A 23,705-nucleotide genomic window follows, 5' to 3' on the forward strand; every position below is an offset into this window, starting at 1 on the left:
ATTCAAAATAATGGTTAAAAAGATGCTCAAGGAACTCACACACAACTACCAGGAACTGAGAACTACATCAGTGTGAAAAAGGAAATAGAAACTATAAACAAAAGCATAAATAAATGAACAATAAAATCTCAGAAATAATAAACACATTAGAAGGAATTTCAAGCAGGCTAGATGAAACAGAGGATCAAATCAGTGAGCTGGAGGACAAGGTAGAAAAAAGTACCCCAATAGAGCAAGAAAGGAAGAGAGACTCAGAAAGAATGAACAGGTAGTAAGGGAGCTACAAGACAATGTGAAACATAATAAGATCTGTACAAGAGGGATGCAGAAAGAAGAAAAGCAAGAAATAGAAAACATGTTTCAAAAAGTCATGATGAAAAACTTCCCCAATTTGATGAGAGATAAGGTCACACAAATCCAGGAAACACATAGGGTACAAATCAAGAGCAACCCAAAGAGGCCCACTTCAAGACACATAATTAAAATGGCAAAATTTCAAGATAAAAAGAGAATCTTAAAGGCATCAAGAAAGAAACAAAAAATAACATACAAGGGAGACCCAATAAGACTAGCAGATGACTTCTCAGTGAAAATGCTCCAAGCCAGAAAAGTATGGCAAGGAATATTCCAAGTAACAAAAGCCAAAGGCCTGCAACCAATACTACTTTATCCAGCAAGGTTCTCAATTAAAATGGAAGGCCATATGAGAAGCTTTCCAGACAAAAGAAGTCTAAAAGAATACACCTCCACCAAATCAGCTCTGCAAAAGATGCTAAAGGGACTGCTTTAAGAAAAGGAAGAAAAAGAGTGAGAGAGAGGAGAACACTGGTACAAAATCATGGCAATGAATAAGTAACTATCAGTAATAACATTAAATGTAAATGGATTAAATGTTCCAATCAATAGACATAGAATAGCTGAATGGATAACAAAGCAAGAGCCAAACATATGCTGCATACAAGAGACCCACCTCTGCATACAACAGACTGAAAATAGATCTGGAAAAAAAATAATCCAAGCAAACAGAAAGGGGAAAAAAAGCCGGGGTAGCAATACTCACAGGAGACAAAATAGACTTCAAAAAAGGACTGTAAAAAGAGACACAGATGGTCATAGCAGCACAATTTACAATAGCCAAGTGCTGAAAGCAACCTAGTTGCCCATCAGTAAATGAATGGTTCAAAAAACTATGGTATATTTACACAATAAAATTCTATGCAGCAGAAACAAAGAAGGAGCTCCCATCCTTTGCAACAGCATGGACTGAACTGGAAAGCATTAAGCTGAGTGAAATCAGCCAGGCAGTGAAAGACAAATACCATATGATCTCACCTTTAACAGGAACTTAAATAACAAAACAAGCAAAATATAACCAAAGACACTGAAATAGAGGACAGGCTGTCAGTGATCAGAGGGGAGAGGGGAGGGGATTTCAGAAGAAAAGGGGAAGGGTTTACAGGAACAAGTATAGAGGACACATGGACAAAAACTAGGGTGGGTTGGAAATGGGAAGGAGTTTGAAAGAGCTGGGGGGTGGGCTGGGATGAGAGTAAAGGACAAAAAACTGTACTTGAACAACAATTAAAATAAAATTTTAAAAAATGGTAATACAAAAAGAGAGAGAGAGACAGACATAGAAAGTCACTCCCTAATACTCAAGGGAAGAACCCATAGAGAAGACATAAATATTGTAAATCAATACGCACCCAGCATTGCAGCATCCAAATACATAAAGAAAATTTTGGAGGACTTCAAGAAAGATATTGACAGCAACACAATTATACTAGGAGATTTTAACACCTCACTGTCAAAAATGAATATATCTTCTAAACAAAATATCAGCAAAGATATCCTGGTATTCAACAATATCCTACATCAAATGAACTTAACTGACATATATAGAGCCTTTAATTGCAAAGAAACAAAATGCACATTCTTTTCAAATGCACCTGGAACATTTTCAAAGATAGACCACATGATAGGACAAAACACAAGCCTCACAAATTTAAGAAAATTGAAATTATATCAAGCATTTTCTTTGACCACAAGGGACAGAAACTAGAAACCAACCTCAATGAAACAACTAAAAAACACTCAAACTCATGAGACCGAATACCATGCTATTAAATAATGAATGGGTCAAGAATGAGATTAAGAAAGAAATCAACAAGTTTCTGGAAAGAAATAAAAATGAACTCACAACAACCCAAAACTTATGGGACACAGAGAAGGCAGTCCTGAGGGGGAAGTTCAAAGTGATACAGTCATGCCTAAAAAGATAGAAATATTGCAAACAAACAACCTAACCCTATACCTACAAGAACTCAAGGAACAACAACAAAAACAGCCCAGAGCAAATAGAAGGAAGGGAATAAACAAGAACAGAGAAGAATTAAATGACATACAGACTAAAAGCACAATTCTAACCATCAATAAAGCCAGGAGCTGGTTCTTTGAAAATAGAAACTAAATTGACAAGCTTTTAAGCAGACTCATCAAGAACAAAAGAGAGAGGACCCAGATAAACACAATCAGAAATAAAAGAGGAGAGATTACAACTGATACCACAGAAATACAAAGAAGTGTGAGAAATTACTATGAAGAACTGTATGCCAAGAAATTTGAAAACCTAGGTGAAATGGACAAATTTCTAGAAAAGTATAATCTTCCAAAACTCAGTGAAGGAGAAGCAGGAAGCCTGAACAGACCAATAACAGCAGATGAAATTGGAGCAGTGTTCTAACATCTCCCAACACACAAAAGCCCTGGACCAGATGGTTTCACAGATGAATTGTACAAAGCATTTCACGAAGAGCTAACCTCTATCCTTCTCAAATTTTTCCAAAATATCCAAATGGATGGAAGACTCCCAAACTCCTTTTATGAAACCAGCATCATCCTAATCCCCAAAACAGATAAAGACACAACAAAGAAAGAAAGCTTCAGGCCAATGTCACTGATGAACATAGATGCTAAAATCCTCAACAAAATATTGGCAAATCACATCCAACAATACATTAAAAAGATCATACACCATGACCAAGTGGGATTCATCCCAGGGATGCAAGGATGATTCAATATCCGCAAATCAGTAAATGTAATACACCACATAAACAAAATCAAAAGCAAAAACCACATGATCATATCAATAGATTCAGAAAAAGCATTTCATAAGGTACAACACCCATTTATAATAAAAAACACTCAGCAAAGTAGGAATAGAGGGAGCATTCCTCAATGCTCAATATAATAAACACCATATATGAGAGACCTACAGCCAACATCACACTCAATGGGCAAAAACTAAAAGCTTTTCCACTAAGATGAGGAACAAGAAAAAGTTGTTCACTTTCACCACTCTATTCATCATAGTATTGGAAGTTTTAGCCACAGTGATCAGAAAAGAAAAGAACATAAAAGGCATCCAAATTGAAAAGGAGGAAACAAAACTGTCATTGTTTGCAGATGACATGAGAGTGTGCACAGAAAATCCTGCAGACTCCACTCAAAAACTGCTCTACCTAATAAACGAATTTGACAAAACAGTGAGATACAAAGTCAATATCCAGAAATCAAAGGCATTCTTGTGTACTAACAATGAAACATCAGAAGCAGAAATCAAGAAAAAAATTCTGTGTGATATAGCAATTACAAAAACAAAATACCTAGGAATAAACCTAACCAAGGAGATAAAAGACCTGTACTCAGAAAACTACACAACACTGAAGAAAGAAATCAAGGAAGACACAAACAAATGGAAACGCACCGTGTTCAGAATGTTTTCAGAAGAATTAACATCATCAAAATGCCCATACTACCCAAAGCAATTTACAGATTCAATGCAATACCTATTAAAGTACCAATGGCATATTTCACAGACATAGAATAAACACTTCAAAAATTTATCTGGAACCATAAATGACCCCAAATACTTGCTGCAATTTTGAGAAAGAAGAGCAAAGTAGGAGGGATCCCAATACCTGATACAAACTGTATTACAAGGCCACTATAATCAAAACAGCCTGGTACTGGCACAAAAACAGGCACATAGACCAATGGAATAGAACAGAGAGCCCAGAAATAAACCCAAGTCTCTATAGTCAATTAATATTTGACAAAGGGGGCAGAAGCATAAAATGGAGTAAAGATAGTCTCTTTAACAAATGGTGTTGGGAAAGCTGGATAGCTACATGCAAAAAAAGTGAAATTCAAGCACCAACTTACACCATACACAAAAATAAATTCAAGTTGAATAAAAGATTTAAATATAAGATGTGACACAATTAAAGTCCTAAAGGAGAACATCAGCTGGAAAATCTCATATATTTCATGCAGCAATATTTTCACTGATATGTTCCTTAGAGCAAGGGATGTAAAGAAATGAATAAACAAATGGGATCTCATCAAAATATAAAGCTTCTGCATGGCTAAAGAAAACAGTATTAAAATAAAAAGAGAACCTGGGAATATAAGACAGAAAACTGTACTTGAACAAGAATTAAATAAAAATTAAAATTAAAAAAACATTTTACAATATTTATGTGTAAAAAATAAGTTCCACTTTTTAAAAAGTCTCTTCTAAGTAAACATAGTTGACTAAATTGTTACATAATAGTTAACATTCACTATTGTTCAAAGAATAACATTAAAATTAAAAGTAAAATTGACAGTGACCAGAGGGGAGAAGGGAGGGAATTTCTGGGGAAAAGGGGAAGGGTTGGCAGAAACAAGTATAAAGGACAATAACAAGGTGGGTTGGAAATGGGAGGGAGGTGGGGAGGGCTGGAGGGTGGGATGAGATGGAGTAAAATGCAGAAAACTGTACTTGAACAACAATTAAAACAAAAAAGAATAGAGAAACAAAATAATTTAATGCCCAGGATAATGTTATATTTCTTTAGGTGGATTTATAGTGCTTTCATAGTCTTCTACATTTCACTAGCAAAATCTGCAACACCTAAAAGTAGTGTCAGAGACAAAGATGAATTAAAGCTTGACTGCAGTCCTTTTGAGGGCTGGTTAATTTTCGTTCAGCATTTCTCCTGGGAATTAGGAGGTCTGAGTTCTATGTACCCAAATGTATCGACAGCTTTCTTTAATTCTTATCTCCCAGCCACCTTTTCTAGGACTGAAAGATAACTCTATCAGATGAACTTCAAATTCTAGGCTCATTTAGGGTTTTTTCTCCCAGATCTTATTCTTGTTTCTTCATTGCCTTATTGGCTTTCTGATACCTTCAAACAGATATTTAAAAATACATTTTTGTCTAGCTTTTCTGTTTATTTTTTTATTGAGGAGAAAGATCCAAATTATTTAGTCTATATTCCTGGAAGTCCAAGTCCTCATGGCCAAACTTGGTGCAATGCAAGACTATACTTGCCAATATGGAGACACCCTCAAATCTCTCCAATTACAGCAATTAAAGACTTTAAGCAGATGGATTTCATGAAATTGTTAACCAGATGCTAAAGACTGAAAAGATTCTGAGTATTTATATTAGCATTGCTTGATCAAGTTACTGAATCTTTTAAAAATAGAAGTTCAGAACACTATCCTTAAGCAAAGTTGTGGTGGCAAGGTCTTACCTTACCTACAGAAAAATAAACTTAGATTCTCAAAACCAAATGGAATTTGGAAGGAACATCCCACACTCTGAGCTCATATCATCTAAGGTTTTGCCCTCCCTGTCCCATGTTCAATGCTTCTGCTCCCAAGAGATCCCATACTCTGAGAGCTTCTTCCAATGAGAATAAATCTGGTGTCAGTCTTGACTCACCCTATCCCAGAATTTCTCACATAGGTAATATCAACCCACGTGCTTTCTCCCCCTCCACCTATCTGTTGCAAATCATAATATATACATTTAATTAATTCAGCTTTACCTCCAACCTGTAAATAGTAGAGAAATGTCAGGTTTATATGGTGGATAAATAACAAGGGTTTTCCCAAGAGACTCCATGATGGTGAAAGAGGGTAACTGTAATTTTCAGCTGTGAGTAATTGTACATAATATAACCCTAAATGATTTTTCTCCTGTAATTTCATTAGAGTTTAGAAATTTAATTAGATTTTGAATCACTCTGAAATAAAGTAGCAAAACACTGAGAGACTGAGAGCGGTGGTTATTTTGTCCTTTGAGGCCACATTCTTGGTCTCAAATTGGCATGTCTTCATTAGGAGGAAGTTTGCAGAACTTCTTGATATATTATTGTCTTTCAGAATGGACTCTGAATAGGTCTTTCGAGAGTATTAGAAGAGTACACAATTATTATGCACACTCTTCTTGAGGTTTAAGATCATCTGCCTTGCATATACTTAATAAAAATATGTCTCTAAAGTTGTTTAAGAAACTGTGAAGATAGGAAAGATGTTCCTTGAATGCCCCAATGCTGTTCCTGGATTATTAGCAACTACCTGTACATTATGATGCAGTGAGGAGCTGTTTGCTTAACTTTAATGATTATGTAAGGTTTATGGTTATTTTTATTGCTACAACATATGAACTGTCATGGTGGCTGTAATTAGAGGCAAGCTAAAGTGTTACTGTTACAGTCCTCTGGGACTGGGGAGAAACTACTTCCTTCTTACCAACTTTGCCTCTGTAAAAGAGTTGGGAAAATAGAATCAAACTGAATGAACAATTTTTACCTCAAAACAAAGTATATGACAGAAAAAAAATATTTAAAAATTTAAAACTTCAGGCCAGCAACTTCCACCTAACAGAGTTGCAAGGAAAAATCTTCTGGTCCCTGAAATATCTGCATTTATTTAATTCTCTAAAAGGCCATTGCCCACATCTTTTCTCCAAGTCTACATACATGTGGCACAATGATGGCAGAAATCCTCTACAGGGTGTCCATATATCTCTGCCACACTGCTACTGCCTTCACCCAAATATCCTCTCTGCACCCCAGTCTGGGTGCTCAAAAACTCAGAATAAACTAAAGCGTATAGAGAAAACAGCCCAGAGGCTCTGGGAGTCCCTGTGCTGCAGAGAAAGTCAGAAACACTGTAATATGGAGTGGGTTAAACAACTCAACTCCATAGTCAGTGTGAATAAAGTGGAATGGCTTGAGTAGGATGCTGAAGGCACATTTGTGGACTTAGAAGAACTGAAAGTTCTGTGGTATGAATATGAGAATCCAAGGGGGCACTGGGGAAGAGAGGGATTCTAGAGAAAGGAGAGGCATGGGAGGAGATCATGTGAACAGTGGGACCAGGGAGTGGGAATCTGGGCCTGGTGAGAGCAAAGCTGCAGATGTTTCTACAAGGGCTGCTCAGTTGTGACAGACTCTGGGCAGTAGCATACAGAAGGACATGATACCTGGCTCCACCTTTGACCACACCAACTAGAATCGTTCATTACCCACCTTTTTTTCTGGATTGTGAGCTCTCTGAGCTGTCAGGATATATCAGATTCATTTCATTTCCACTATGCACACAGTAATTCCTGGTACACAGCAGGGGTTCAATGACTGTTGAATGAATGAATGAATGGTATCAGAATGTAACAAAGAAAAAGAAGCCAAAGCCACTGCTATAAAGTGGGATCTGTCGTAGGGACCTACTTGAGAAAGTCAGTTGGTAATTTTTAACAAAATTTTCTAAAATGGGTGTGCTTTTTGACATGCAAACTGTACTGCTGAGGATTTTTCTAAGAAAATAACCCTAAAGATGGAAAATGGCCCTATGCACAAATATGATTATAATAATAAAAAATTACAAATAACCCAATGTTCAACAAGGAACATACCAAATCAGGACACATACACTTATTGGGATACAGTGCTACTTAATAACAATAATTTTTACAAAGTGATAACATGGAGAGCTCATTTGAGGAGAAAACAACATAAAAAATTTGCACAGAATGATCACAAAAAATACATAGAAAAAAGGCTGTAATGAAACATATCAAAATGACAAGAATAGCTGTATCTGGGCTATAAACCTATGGGAGAATCAATGTCTGCTCCTTCTAACATTTATGTATTGTTCAAACTTTTATTAATGCCACAGCAGTGGTTCCACTTCTAAAATTGCCCACAGTCCAACCCATCTCAGTTGCTACCAAATGCCTGCCAACCTACCTCCTAGCAAGTAGGCTTTGCAGTGAGACTTTCCCAGAAAAATTTTTAGTGAGTTTTTCACAGGTGACCATTTCCTGTGTTCAACCCATGGGTAATTTCTGCTCACAAAAACCTAAATCCAACCTTGTTAAGAATGTACAGCAACTCTAAGTCATGGAGGTGAAGGAAGCTTTACGTATTTTCCCCTTGCTTTTAAGATTTTGTCCCATTTTATTTTATGCAGACCACTGAGGCTTCATTTGCACCAGAATTCTGCCTTAGGTCCCAGGTGGGACAATTATCTACCACTTATCTGCATCCTTCTGTCATTTTCTGTGGAATTTAATGTTCTCATCACATCCTTCTCTGAGCTTTGCCTGCTTCTCAGCAGTTGGGAAGAGTTTTCTCCAGCATAAGACATCAGCTTCTAGGTAGCTCCTATGGCTCCTGGATGGACTTATCCTTTGCTGTCCATGGAGGTCATTTCACCAATCACTGAGTTGTCAGCCATGGGCCTTGCCTCGGGCCATTTTTTCTGGGAGAAACTAGGAGGCAATAGCAGTCAGTGCCAGAGGAGCCTGCTGAGGGAATGAGATGGTGAGTAGGTCATGAGTTCTAATTAAACTTGGGGGTTGGGGCACCCAAGGGAGGAAGCAGAGCCCACAGTCAGAAAGTCTAGACAGACAGGAAGAAGTGAGTGGTGCTGGACTGGAGAAACATCTCCCTGAAAAAAAACAGAGAAAGCTGAACACTGTCCTAAGTTTCTGGGGCTGAGACCTGGAGGGTCCAGGCCATTCTTGAGGCCTGAAGAGAGCTCCAGGACATTTTATCCAGAAAGTACTGGCTCTGAGTTCTAGCTCTGTCCTTACAGGCTGTATCTGACGGTGGGGTGCACAGTGACATAGCAGGAGCCAAGGCTGTCCTACAGGGCTATCAGCCCAAGAAGGGAAGCTGCATTGTGTATATTCAGAAGCTCTGCCTTGGAGCTCAGCTGCCTGGGTCCCAGTCTGCATATCTTCACTCATACGGTGTCACCTAAGGCAGGTGACATCACCCACCCAGGCCTCAGTTTTTTCGTCTATAAGAGCAAGATGATGATCCCCATAAGATCTGCCTGACATTGAGTAAACTGACACACTAAGATGGTTGGAACTGTACTTGCCACACACTGATGTTTGACACAGTAGGGTGTCTGGCATATGGCAGGAATGCCTCACACTGATAATCCTTGGCCTCAGTCTTAATTGACTTCCCAGGTACCTCAGAAGAAGGGTGCACCTATGCTTCTGTCCTCCTGGTTCCTCCTGGCCCAAATCCAGCTGTGCCTCTGACTATTCTTGCTCTTTCACCTTTTAAAGCTGAGTAGCTTTAGCTCCTGGTGGCCCACCTGCAGACATTTGACCTGGCTGTCATTGACCAGAAAAAAGGGAATACAGATACCCCCCACCAGGGCTGGCTCAGCCTTGGAACCAATAGCCTTTTCTCCAGACACAGACAACTAAATATTGGTGACAAAGACCCTGAGCCCAGTTGCTCCATATCCTCCCTGACACCTTCTCCTACCATGGCCCCCACAAGGCCTGCAGTTACAGAAGCACAGGAGGCTTGCAGTTGACTCTCCATGCTCAACCCCTATCCCACTCCCAGGCTTCATGAGAACAAAGTTCCTCAGTGGCCTTTCCTCTTCTCCCTCAGGAGAGCCAAAGTCAGGCCTCCATCTCATCCATCTTTGCTTCTGGTGTCATAACAGGGCAAAGAGCAGGACCCTAGCATACGTTCAGGCACCCCACCAAGTTCTACACAAGCAGGTCTTGAGCTAGACTGGGGTACTGTTGGGAACCACCCTGCCTGGTTTCAGAAGCTGTAATACCCGATGGCTAAGACTGAGTAAAAAGACCTTGGGACCATAATCTGATAAGGAGACAAAAGCGCATCCCCTCTCTCATAATCCCCTGCTTGGCCCAAGCAGATGACTGGTTAGCCAATGATGGGTAAGACTCCTCAAGGGAGGAACAACCTAAGACTGGCACAGCTGTGAAGGGACCATCCGGGAGGGACTTAGGGGACTATAAAAAAGAGGTGATGGACCTTCACCCTCAGCTTTGTTATAGCCTGAGTCCTCATTCTATTTGTAAGAAGTCTCCTAATCTCTTGGCTGCCTTGTTTCTTCTGCCTGACTTAAACTTAAAACACTGCCGGGAGTGGGTGTGGCCCTGTGCTGGAATAGGCAGTTCCCAGGGGCCATCAGGCCTAAGAAAGAAGGCATAAAATCCTGTGAAACCTTCTTTGCTAAGAATGTCTTCAATTTAAATGTTAAGGGTCCAAGCATAAAATGAGTTTGTTTCCTGGAGTTTTATGACCCTTTGGCTATCTGACCCTAACTCAGAATAAGCCCTCATAGTTCTTTGAATGTTATCTATTATTTGATCATTACTGCTTGACAATAATTGATGAGCTTTCTACATACACCCTGTGTTCTTATGCAAACTAAACCCAGTAAAAGCCCATTGAGAAAGAGACTTGAGGTCTTTCTCCTCTGAGAGATTGGTCAGCCTTTCTCCCCAAGCAGATCTTGTCTTGCTAGATTTATTCTCATCCTTGATGGCCAGGAGGTCTCTGTGGGATGGAGCTCCCCCAGTAGGGTACCTTCTCCCATCCTCCACACAGTTCTCATGGAGGGAGATCTACTCTAATCAACTATGCCTGAACACAGTCCAGGTCGTCAGCAATGCAGAATACTGGGAGCAGCAATACTGGGCAACATAACTCCTACAGCAATTCCTCTGATGCCTTGTGCACGCAACAGGGCCTGAAGCCATTTGCCTGCAGCATGGGGTCTGTGGCAGTAGTTTTCAGAGTGCACTTGCTTTGCCTTCCTTGTGGTGAAGAAGCAAGTGCTGCAAACCTATTTTCTAATAGGAAGGATGGCAAGTACTAACTGGATTTGCCATATAATTGTCTCAGCTATCATTTTGCCCAATGGACTTGGAGTCAGGTGTACAGAAACTGCTTCCATTTCGAAGACAGGAGATGGCTGGTAGGTTTGTAGTCAGTCATCTCAGACTAGGCAAGAAGGTGTCTGAGCAAGAAACCTAGAGACCTGAGCTAAATTCTCAACACCAAGAGCAGATGTTGGGCTCAGCCCCACTCACCCTTCCTGATAATCAACTTTCTCCATTGGGAAGGAAATTGATGACAGTTCCAGGATGGACTTATTACAAGCTTCTGCTTAAATAATTTTATTCAGTCATATTTTTCAGAATATATAAAATTATACAAAAGGAAAAATACATATGTACATTTCTCTACTTAAAGGGCTTGCATTTTGGGTCAGGTTTTACTGCTTTGTGCAGTGTTCTCTGTGAGTCCTCCCAGTCCCATTTCAACAGCATGTGTGTGATTGAGTTCTCAAGAGCTAAGTCTCAACTTTCTTTCAGGGTTATGTATGGAGAGGCCCCAACCCCAAGGAGGTCAGAGCCTCTAGGCACAGTGGTTAACAAGATGCAAGCCCTGGGAAATTAGAATCTGAACACTTGTGAGGCTTTCCCATTAGGTAGGATTGGGGAAGAGCCACTGTGCCAAGAGTCTGAGGGATAGTGAGAACCTCTTCTCCACACAGCCCTGATGAATTCTTTCCAATAGTTCTGAAAGGCACAGATGGAAGATCTCAAGAATGGGCTAGAGAGGGCTGGGGGATTTGTCCACATCAACAAAAAAAGGAAACAAAATCCAAATCTGGGCAGGTCTGTCTTCAATACGTGTGCCTTTCACAACACCATCAGGGAAAACATTGTTTAAAAAATCAGCAAAAGGGTTACATTGAGGAAAGCATCTGTTTCCTGGGTGTTTCATAAAAGGCAGCTGCCTTGGAATAAAGCATTATTTCTATTTATATTTCCAAATGCAACTTGGAAAATTTGGTCACTTTGAGTGGCTCTTCCTGTTCCTGGAAATAGCTCTAGATATCTCCTTCATTGATTGCTAGAGGGGAAAATGAGAGTTGTAGTGTCTGGTGAATGTAGAAATGAGACTCTATTACTGCTGAAACACTGAGTAGCACACACCTCTGGTTCCATGATGTCATTTGAACAACAGAATTCTCTTTCCTTGAAAGTGCATCACTAATGTGCCTGAAGATCTGGCAGGGGCCTGGTTTCCCACATATGCTGCACACGTATTCTGGAGGATGCAGACCATGTCTTTGAACTCAGGTCACAGAGAACCTAGGGATGCTCCACTTCTGGCCTTTACCACTTTAGACTCCTTGCATTGTCTATCATTATACTTACTCATCAGCTCCAGTGACAGTGTGTACCCTGAAAGTAGGGACAGGGTGTTGCACATAATTAATGATTATTTTGGTATTAACTGATTTTCTACTGCAAGGGGAAAAAACACTATGAAGTACTGCCACTGTGAGCTGGAAAGTATCGGAGGGATAGAGATTTTACCTGCTTAGGGTCACACAGTTAGTGGGGAAAGGGCAGCAGAACTGGTATGTAAATCCAGGTGATCTGATCTAGAAGCCAGTTCTTAACCACTATTCTAGACCATCTCTAAAAAAGGCTAGGGATACCATATCTAATATCATCACACCATCCCAAGCACAATGATGGTCTAGAAAAATATTTTTCTTTTTGTTTGATACTCCATTATTTTTATTGCCATATACCATTCCATTGTGTGGATGTACCATAAATTACACATCAAGACCTCTTATAGCAAGTGTTTTGTTGTGATCGTTAGTATGCATATAATACAAATAATGTTTCAATTGTTTACACACACTTTATTGTTCTCACATTTGAAAATGAAAAACAGAATATGCAGACAGGACAAATACTGGGTCAAATTTATAATTGTATGTTGGCAGATTTTTTCATATTCAAAATATACATACTGTACCTGTGAACACTTCTACCAGCTCATAATATGAACACTTCATATGTAGAAAAATATTTTGCAACCCAAACTATTGTATTCCTGATAAACTGTTTACATTTTCTACTAAAAACTTCTGGAGTAATAGGGAAGACAGTGAGATTAAAGCTCACTAAATGGTGTGGAGAAACGTTTGTGGAGAAACCTTTGTCTGAGGTATCATTGGCAAATACATTTCCCAAGGTGTTGCTTCTCTTTTTATCTTGATACTGTTTTCCTTAGCCATGCAGAAGCTCTTAAGTTTGATGAGATCCCATTTGTTTATTCTTTCCTTTATGTCCCTTGCTCTAGGGGATGTATCAGTAAAAATATTGCTGCATGGAATATCTGAGATTTTCCTGCCAGTGTTCTCCTCTAGGGTATCAATGGTTTCATGGCTTATATTTAAGTCTTTTATCCACCTTGAATTTCTTTTATTGTATGGTATAAGTTGGTGCTCAAGTTTCATGTTTTTGCATGTAGCTGTCCAGTTCTCCCAACACCATTTGTTGAAGAGGCTATATTTACTCCATTTTATGTTATTGCCCCCTTTGTCGAATATTAATTGGCTGTAGAGATTTGGGTTTATTTCTGGGCTCTCTGTTCTATTCCATTGGTCTATGTGCCTGTTTTTATGCCAGTACCAGGCTGTTTTGATTACAGTGGCCTTGTAATACAGTTTGATATCAGGTATTGTGATCCCTCCTACTTTGTCCTTCTTTCTCAAAATTGTGGCTGCTATTCAGCGTCTTTTATGGTTCCATATAAATTTTTGAAGTGTTTGTTCTATGTCTGTGAAATATGCCATTGGTACTTTAATAGGCATTGCATTGAATCTGTAAATTGCTTTGGGTAGTATGGACATTTTGATGATGTTAATTCTTCCAATCCATGAGCACGGTATATGTTTCCATTTGTTTGTGTCTTCCTTGATTTCTGTCTTTAGTGTTGTGTAGTTTTCTGCATACAGGTCTTTTACCTTCTTGGTTAGGTTTATTCCCAGATATTTTACTTTTGTTTTTGATATATCAAATGGGATTTTCTTCTTGACTTCTGCTTCTGCTGCTTCACTGTTGGTATACAGAAATGCCTTTGATTTCTGGATATTGACTTTGTATCTCACTGTTTTGCCAAATTCATTTATTAGTTCCAGCAGTTTTTTGGAAGAGGCTATAGGGTTTTCCATGTACACTATCATGTCATCTGCAAACAATGCCAGTTTTGTTTCCTCCTTTCTGATTTGGATGCCTTTTATTTCCTTTTCTTGTCTGATCATTGTTGCTAGAACTTCTAATACAATATTGAATAGAAGTGGTGAAAGTGGGCAGCCTTGTCTTACTCCTGATCTTAGTGGAAAAGCTTTTAGTTTTTGTCCATTGAGTATGATCTTGACTCTAGGTCTTTCATACATGGCCTTTATTATATTGAGGAATGCTCCCTCTATTCCCACTTTGCTGAGTACCTTTATCATAAATGGGTGTTGTGCCTTATCAAAAGCTTTTTCTGCATCTATTGATATGACCATGTGGTTTTTCTCTTTGCTTTTTTTTATGTGATGTATTACATTTACTGATTTATGAATATTGAACCATCCTTGCATGCCTGGGATGAATCCCACTGGGCCATGGTGTATGATCTTTTTGATGTATTGTTGGATGTGATTTGCCAATATTTTATTGAGGATTTTAGCGTCTAAGTTCATCAGTGATATTGGCCTGTAATTTTCTTTCTTTGTTCTGTCTCTATCTTGCTTTGGAATTAGGATGATGCTGGCTTCATAAAATGAGTTGGGGAGTTTTCCCTCCTTTGGGATTTTTTGGAATAGTCTGTAAAGAATAGAGGTTAGCTCTTCCTTAAATGCTTTGTAGAATTCTCCTGTGAAACCATCTGGTCCAGGGCTTTTGTGTGATGGGAGTTTTTTGATTACTGCTTCAATTTCATTTCCTGATATTGGTCTGTTCAGGCTTTCTACTTCTTCTTCATTGAGTTTTGGAAGATTATATTTTTCTAGAAATTTGTCCATTTCACCTAGGTTTTCAAATTTCTTGGCATACAGTTCTTCATAGTAATTTCTTACAATCTCTTCTATTTCTGTGGTATCAGTTGTAATCTCTCCTCTTTCATTTCTGATTGTGTTTATTTGGGTCCTCTCTCTTCTTTTCTTGATGAGCCTACTTTAAGGCTTGTCTATTTTGTTTATCTTTTCAAAAAACCAACTCCTGGATTCATTGCTCCTTAGAATTGTGCTTTTAGTCTCTATGTCATTTAGTTCTGCTCTGATCTTGGTTATTTCCTTCCTTCTACTTGCTCTGGGCTGTCTCTGTTTTTGTTCCTCAAGTTCTTGGAGGAGTTGGGTTAGGTTGTTTGTTTGAAATGTTTCTATCTTCTTTAGGTAGGCCTATATTGCTATAACTTCCCTCTCAGGACTGCTTTCACTGTGTCTCATACGTTTTGTGTTGTTGTGAGTTCATTTTCATTTTTTTCCAGAAGCTTTTTCATTTCTTCCCTAATTTCAATCTTGAACCATTCATTGTTTAATAGCATGCCATTCAGTCTCTATGCTTTTGGGTGTTTTGGGTTTTTTCCTGTGGGGTTGGTTTCCAATTTCAGTCCCTTGTGATCAGAGAAAATGCTTGGTATGATTTCTATTTTCCTGATTTGTTGAGACTCATTTTGTGTTCTATCATGTGGTCTATCTTTGAAAATGTTCCATGTGCAGTTGAAAAGAATGTGTATTTAGCTTCTTTGGGATGGAGGGCTCTATATATATCAATTGGGTCTATTTCTTCTAGAGTGTCGTTTAATGTTGCTATATCTTTCTTGATATTTTGTTTGGGATATCTGTCCATTTTTGACAGTGGGGTGTTAAAATCCCCTGCTATAATTGTTTTGCTTTCAATATCTTTCTTGAGGTCCTCTAGGATTTTCTTTATATATTTCGGTGCTCCTATGTTGGGTGCATATATATTTACAATGTTAATGTCTCCTTGGTGGATTCTTCCCTTGAGTATTATGAAGTGATCTTCAGGGTCTCTCTTTATGGCCCTTTGTTTGAAGCCTATTTTGTCTGATATGAGGATTGCTACCCCGGCTTTTTTTTTCTTGTCCATTTGCTTGGAGAATTTGTTTCCATCCTTTCACTTTTAGTCTGTGGTGTTCTTTTGACCTGAGGTGGGTCTCTTCTAGGCAGCATATGTGTGGATCATGCTTTCTTAACCATTCAGCTATTCCATGTCTTTTAATTGGTGCATTTAATCCATTTACCTTTAAGGTTATTATTATAGGTACTTATTCATTGTCCTTTGTGTACCTGTGTTCCTCTCTGTCTCTCTCTTTTCCTTCCTTTCCTTAAAGCAGCCCTTTTAGTAATTCTTGTAGAGCTAGTTTGTTGGAGACATATTCTTTTGGACTTCTTTGGTCTTGGAAGCTCTTTATTTGGCCTTTTATCTTGATTGAGAGCCTTGCTGGATAAAGTAACCTTGGTTGTAGGCCTCTGTTTCTCATTAGTTGGAATATTTCTTGCCTTTCTCTTCTTGCTTGGAATGTTTCCACTGAGAAGTCAGTAGCCAACCTTATTGGGACCCCCTTGTAGGTTACTTCCTTTTTCTCCCTTGCTGCCTTTAGGATTCTCTGTTTGTCTTGGAGTTTTGCCATTTTAATGATGATGTGTCTTGCAGTAGGCCTCTTTGGGTTCCATCTGCCTGGGACTCTCGGCGATTCCTGAATTTGTGTGACTTTCTCTCTTCTCAACTTAGGAAAATTTTCCATTATTACTCTTTCAAATAGGTTTTCTATCCCTTGTTCTTCTTCTTCTCCTTCTGGTATTCCTATTATTCGGATATTATTACGTTTTATATTGTCTTGCATTTCTCTTACACTTTCCTCATTTTTTCTAATTCTCTTTTCCATTACCTGGTCCGTCTGGGAGATTCTTTCCACCCTGTCTTTGAGCTCGCTTATGTGGTCTTCCGCCTCATCAATCCTAGTATTCATACCTTCTACTGTGTTCTTCAGTTCAGAAATTGTATTCTTCATTTCCTCTTGGCCTTTGCTGATGGTTTCTATTTCCTTTTTCATGTTGGTATTGTTTGCGGAGGGTTCATTGTAGCTTCCCTGTAGTTTCTGGTAGCTTGTTGTAAGCTCTTTGAATTTCCTGATAACCAGTGCTTTGAATTCAATATCTGATAGTTGACTTGCCTCTAGTTCATCTAACATTCTTTCTGAGACTTCCTCCTTTTCTTTCATTTGGGGATTGTTTCTTTATCTTCCTATTGTTTGTGATGCTCTTCTTGTTGGCCTCAGCTTCTTAAATTGATCTGTTCTGGTTCCCTGAGTTTATGGTGTGAACTTCTGTGGTAGGATACCTGTGAAATTCAGTGGTGCAGTCTCCTGTAGGTATCTTGGTGTTCTCTGCTTCCACTACTCCTCTTGTTGGTTTCCAGCTTGTTGAACCTTTTCTTCTGTTCTCACTGGCTGCAGCAGCCTGAGGGGCTATTAGTGTGGCCTTTCTCGCTTCTCAGTGAGCCCAACTGGTCTCGCCAGTGCCCCCCCAAGATCCAGACTAGCACTGCTCTCCTGCACCCTACTGAGAGCGGATTTTCTCCCAGGCTTTCCAGCCCTGGTCTGGCCTGTGGGCGCGTGCTCCCAGCCAGGCTTTTCTTTTCTCGTAGGCTTGGGGGCGGACCTTTCCCTGTGTTGTGGCTGAACACACAGGGCAACTCAGAATTCTCCCAAACCTACATCCACAGTCTGACTCCCTGTGTTTCCCTGTCTGCGCCGGCTGCATAGGGATGGAGCTGGTGATTGGCTCTCTTCCAGCAGCCCAGCCAGCAGCCAGAGGCTCCCCGAGACTCTTCAAGAGCCAGCACTGGCCCCATGAAGCAGGGAATGCTCGGGCAACTCTCAGTTTTCCCAAGCCGGCAACCTGACTCCACGGGTTATCAGAGCTTTCTGGTTTGCTTCCGAATGCTCGCTCCTCTCTCTGCCACTACTGGCAGACCGTTCTCTTATGGTTTTTTCTAATCTGCGCCCTGCCAGATGGTGGGGGTGCCAGTGACCAGTTCTCTCCCAGAGTCGGTGTTGCCCACCCTCGGCTTTCAGAGACCGGGGCGGCCGACCAGGGCCCTGGTGCGGCCTGGCTGAGGGCCTGCCACAGCCTCTGTGCTGCTTCCTCGTACCTTGTTGATCCGTGGTCGTCTCCTCTCCTCAACCTCTGGTCATTCAGTGTCCGCTACACTCTCTGGAGTCCTGTCTTCTTATATGCTGGGTCCCCATTGGGCATCTGCTGTGCTCCTCCGCAGATCAGCCAGGTCCTTCTCCGGTGCGTGGAGGGAAGCGAAATCCTTTGTCCTACTCCGCTGCCATCTTCCTCCAGATCTAAAGTAATTTCTAAAAAAAGGTTTATCCAGTGTGAAGATTAGGTAAACAATGAATTATTACTTAGAACACCTAAGAGTCAAGGAACTTTAGGCACCAAAGTTAAAGATTTTCATGCTTGCTTACCATGTTTCCCACCTGCAGGCCACAACAGTCTCCTGGGGAGGCAGCCCTCTGGAATGCTTCTGAGGTTAGCTCCCAGTCAGACACTGAGAAAAATTCCAGGCAGCCTATTCTGTCATTGTAGTTTTGTGATAACACCACATGGCTCTTAAAATAGTTCTCAAGTAGAGGTGGTGACCCTCAAATATATCAAGGTGAAGGGTAAGGAGAGTGATGTAATTGGATCCTGGGGCATCCTTTTATATCCTGTCCTCTCAGGAAAAGACCTGTGTTGTGAGGGTTGGTAAAGAGAAGTCCAGTCAGCAGACTGCTCCTGTAGCAAGCAAGGAAGCCAACTCAGAGAGGCCAGGAGGAAATGAGAGCTACCAGGGCCCAGTTAGCGTTCCTGCCCTGCAGCAAAGGCAGTGCACCACATGGCTGACTGATAAACACAGAGGCTAAGGCACAGCCAGTGCACTGCTCTGGGTCATCTGAAGCCCAGCCAGCAGGCTCAGTGTGACCTCAGAGCATAGTCAAGCTCTTCCTAAGAGAGTCCCTCTCTGTCTCTTATTCAGCATCTCACCATCTCTCTCCAGACCTTCCTCTCAGGAGGCCGAGAGAGTATTAGATCTGTAGAGTCTCTTCCTCTTAATCAGCCCTGCATGTCCTGCTGTGTTGCTGACCAAGACACATTTTTCCTGTTGACTGCAATGTGACTGTGGAAGTCCACTATTGTTGCTGCTTCATTACATTCTATTTCTACCAACTCAATGCAACATTCAAGATATTTTCAAACATCCATGACTACATACAGAACCTCTTACAAGATTTATTTTCTGTGCATATTCTTTAATCTAACAAGGCCACCCTCTTTCTTTTTTAGTACTAGACATTACAATCTAGATGATATTTTGCTTCCCATCTCCCGGGCAGCAGAAGAAAGTTGTTGGGCTTAAACTTAGCAATGAGAAGCTCCAGTGTGACCAGGCTTTACAAATTAGTGAAATTAACAATAAAGTTCTGTGACTCTCTGTGGATTAGGGGAAACACATGGAGCTCACTTCACAGGTGAATGAGCAGGGGCTTGGCAGCTGAACCAGGTCAGCTTCTGGGGCCAGGCCTTTGCACCAATCTCAGTCCTTGTTTTACTAGTCCTTTTTTCCTAGATTAGAGAAAGGCTTATAGAGCATTTAGGGTGAAATGTTGAGCATTTAAATACTTATTTTCAAATATGTAAGAAATATATATATGAGAGAAAGAGAGAGGGAGAGAATCAACCTGCAGTAGTAATGAAATCAACTGTGCAAGTGATGCTGAGCTGGGAGAGTGAGGCCTGACCACTTTCTTGCATGGCAGCAAGAAAAGTGAGGGAGGGATTGAATGCAAAGCTTGAAGAAGGAGAGGGCACTGGCCTGAGTAAGTGGACAATGATGAGGCCATTTATTTTGAAAAGCACAAGGAGAGAAGGGGTGGAAGAAGGGGCCATTCTCTGTTTAATGCCCTCTGTGCCCTTGGGCCTCCTAGGCAGAGATTAGAAGACAGATCCAGGCCCCAACACAGACTTGGGGGCCATCAGACCACCACTAATAATGATGTTGGGATGGGTTTCCAAAAAGCATAAAAAGCAAAAACGAAGGGTGGGGATGATCTGAGGACCAGCATTAAAGAGAGAGTTGGCAAGAGGTCAATGAACAGCCAGGATAGCAGTCATGAACATGAGATGGACAGCTAGACAGATAGGATGAGGGTGCTAGACAGTGCCTGGGAGGCAAGAGGGGGTTGCCTAGTTAGTGCTAAATGCAGTCGAAAGTTCAGGTAGCCCAAAATGTGGCCTTGATAGTTGAAATAATTCCCTAAGGAGATTTTTTTCCTTAGTAAGAACAGGTTTAGAGGAGGGAGGAGATGAAAGCCAGATGGGAGTGAGGAGAAGGGAAGATAAAAAATATATATATAACCTTCTAAAGAAGCTAGCCATGAAACCAGAGAAGGATAACCTGATAGCAGGTCAGTAAGGTAGCAGGGATCATGTCACACTTCTGTTGAAAGAATGGATTGGTCCTCCTGCCAGTGGAATAGAGGTCTTGCCAGCTCATTCCTGCAACAAAACTGAGTGTATGTTGCTTGGATGAAAACAAAAAACAAAAAACTTCCAGTTCCATCCATGCTGTGGCAAAGGGTAGGAGCTCCTTCCTTCTTTCTTCTGTCTAGTATTCCATTGTGGAACTGAAGAGCATTATGCTGAGTTAAATAAGTCAGCGGTGAGAGACAAATACCATATGATCTCACCTTTAAGTGGAACCTAATCAACAAAACAAACAAGTAAGCAAAATATAACCAGAAACATTGAAATTAAGAACAATCTGACAGTAACCAGAGGGGAGGTAGGAGGGGATAATAGGGGGAAAAGAGGAAAGGGTTCTCAGGAACAACTATAGAGGACTCATGGACAAAACCAAGGGTGGGGGGGGGGTGAATGGGATCAGGGGAGGGAGATGGTGATGGCTGGGATGGAGGGGGAGTGCTTAGGGGGTAAATGCAGACAACTGTATTGAACAACAATAAAATTATCAAAAAAAGAAAAAGAAAAGAAAAAAACTTCCCTCACTTCTCACCTCCATTCCTTTCTGCTTATAGCTCCCTCTGTTTGGATTATCACCCCTGAAGGACAATGTCTCATGGTGGAACTGTATCCAACCTTTAAGGTCTCAAATGCCATGTCCTTCCTGAAGGTTTCCCTGATCCTCCCAAATGGATATGATACCTCCTTAGACCACCTCCTACCCGTCGTATGCGTGTACCTTACTCAGTCTGATGGTCTTAGGTAATTATCTTTTATCAACTCTCTTAACTAGAATTGCAGGTTCTGTTTAGGCAGAATCTGGGTCTCATTCTTCTCTGAATTTGTCAATGGATCTTGCCTGAGCTGACCTCTAGAAAACACCCAGTGAGTCTATGTAATAAAATAAAGAGATACATGGAAAGAGGGTTGGGCCTAAGGAAGGGGATGAACCTAAAGTTCTGGTAGACCTTCTCATGGCCTGGATCAGCTCTGGCTTGTGCTAGGCAGGGCCCATACTCAGCTTCATGTCCACTCAGATGTATAGCCCTGTAGCACAGCCCCCACATGCCCACAGCACAGGGTGTGGCCAAATCCCTGCTGCAGGGAAAATGCCCAGAGCTGAGACTACTGAGTTAAAGAAGCTGCTCCTCTAGCAAGTCAGGGAGACTTAAGGCCCATATGTAAGAATGGCGGGAGCTCTGGCCCTGGGACTAGGTGCAGTCCTATGGGAGCCTCTCATACTTTTCACATGGGTATCTCTGGATGCTGTATGATTGCTCAGGCTACCAGGGCACATTAGACAAGGCACAGAGATATTTCCGAGTGCAGGCCACTTTAGAAATCTGAGAAGGTTTTTGGCAAACAAGCCTGGATTTAGAAGCCTGTGCCTCAGGAGAAGGTACTGGAAGCCCAGCTGCTGAAGTTTGAGGTAAAAAAGTAAGGTGTGCACCACTGGCTGCTAGGGAATACTGTAATACAGAGGGGAGGGCAGGTATTTGTCACCAATTGGCACCTAGAGAATCAACCTGGTGATCCACAATAGGCTGGGTGCTGAGACCTACTCCTAACTTATCAAGTCATGCCTAGGGCCCTGTTCTTGGCCTTTCAGCTCTTTTTTTAGAAGGCCAAGTAGTCATTTTCCAAAAGATGAAGCACCAGGTAGCATAGAGCAAGCTGCTGCACTTCTAAGGGAGCAGTGCCTTCAGTTACAGAAGCCAAGATATTTAGTTTAAAATCCCCATTAAAGAAGCACTGCTCATTTCCTTTATTGAGTTGTATTTCCTAATTACTGTCCCAAAGGGAAGCTAAAAAGAAAGAGCGAGAAGGCAGCCTGTGGCCTTCTGGACATTTAAAGAAGGTATGATTAAAATGCACACCCTGCGCATTTCCCTAGAACACACCTTTCCTTGGTGAACATTTCTGATAAATGCCAAATGGAATCACTTGAAAAAATTATTAGTTTTGCTTGAAAGTAATTGCCACTTATTTTGTTTATAAAGCAAGCTCCACTCATGACATCAGATTAGACTTAACTGCATCCTGTTTTGGTGCTAACTAATATTTGCCCTAATACTAAGCATAAATAAGTAGAAATTTCTCCTGAGACACTACAGATATTACATCTTTAATGGGACCTAATAGTCAGAGGCAGTCAATTGCCCTGCTGTGGGATTATAATACGTGCACTCCCTTTTCCCCTTTTAAATTTCACAGAGAGGAGCACTCCAAGCCATTTGGCTTTCTCCAGAAACATAGGGTAAAAATAAAACTATCTGTGTACAAACTCCATGCCATCCATTCCGGAAGGTGATGGCATCCTGAACACTCCCTCAAATGCACTGCCTTTCCCAAGGCTTCCTGGTAAGTGGTTGGTGCCACCAGCTGCTTGCAGGAGTCTGGGCATTTGTACGAAGGCATAGCCCTGATCAGGTCAGGAGTCTCATTTCTGGGTGGCCCCTGCCCTCAAAGACATGCTCCTGCAGCCTCCTGGGTACCTCTGGCTTTCTTCCACTGGTCTACGTGGAGAAAGAAATTCTCAGGTCTTATCTGGGAATTACGCAATTGCTTTTTTTCTGTGAAGAAGTTTGTCAGTGAAGACACAGAGCTCTGTGTTAAAAGACACCTGGGCCACCTGGACAAAAAGGCAGAGCCCTAAATAAGAGTTAATTCAGGCCTCTAGCTGACACCTGGATGCAGAGCTCCTACAGTTCTTGCCACATGGGACAAGGCATATTTTTCTCCAGGGACTGAGACCCATGTCTCAGACTCTTGGCTGTTCTTTAGAAAAACAATTTTTCCAGCAATCATTCTTGGGTATTAATAATAATGTTCACATACAAAAAATAAGTACTTTTCAAATTTCTATCACACAACTACCAAACAAATGGTTTACAAGGGCCAAAATTTCAGCAAATTAACCACTATGGCCACTTGCAGAAAAAGACTACAGATAACCTCGAGAACCTGGAGACAGAAGAAGGGCTGTAGGTTCTATACAAAGAGAATGTTGGAACTTGGACTGTTGGAAGATTTCACCCACACAAACTTAGAACAATAGACTAAGAAGCAGTGTGCCTGAAGAACAGGAAGCTACAGGGGCACTCAGACCCAGAACTTGGGCAGGAGGGCCCAAAGCAAAGCAGCCAGGCTCCAAGGCCCTTTGCTTTCCAGAACCTGCC

This window comes from Sturnira hondurensis, unplaced genomic scaffold (assembly GCF_014824575.4).
Source record: "Sturnira hondurensis isolate 20B ecotype Veracruz unplaced genomic scaffold, ASM1482457v3 Scaffold0009125, whole genome shotgun sequence".
Taxonomy (NCBI): Eukaryota; Metazoa; Chordata; class Mammalia; order Chiroptera; family Phyllostomidae; genus Sturnira; species Sturnira hondurensis.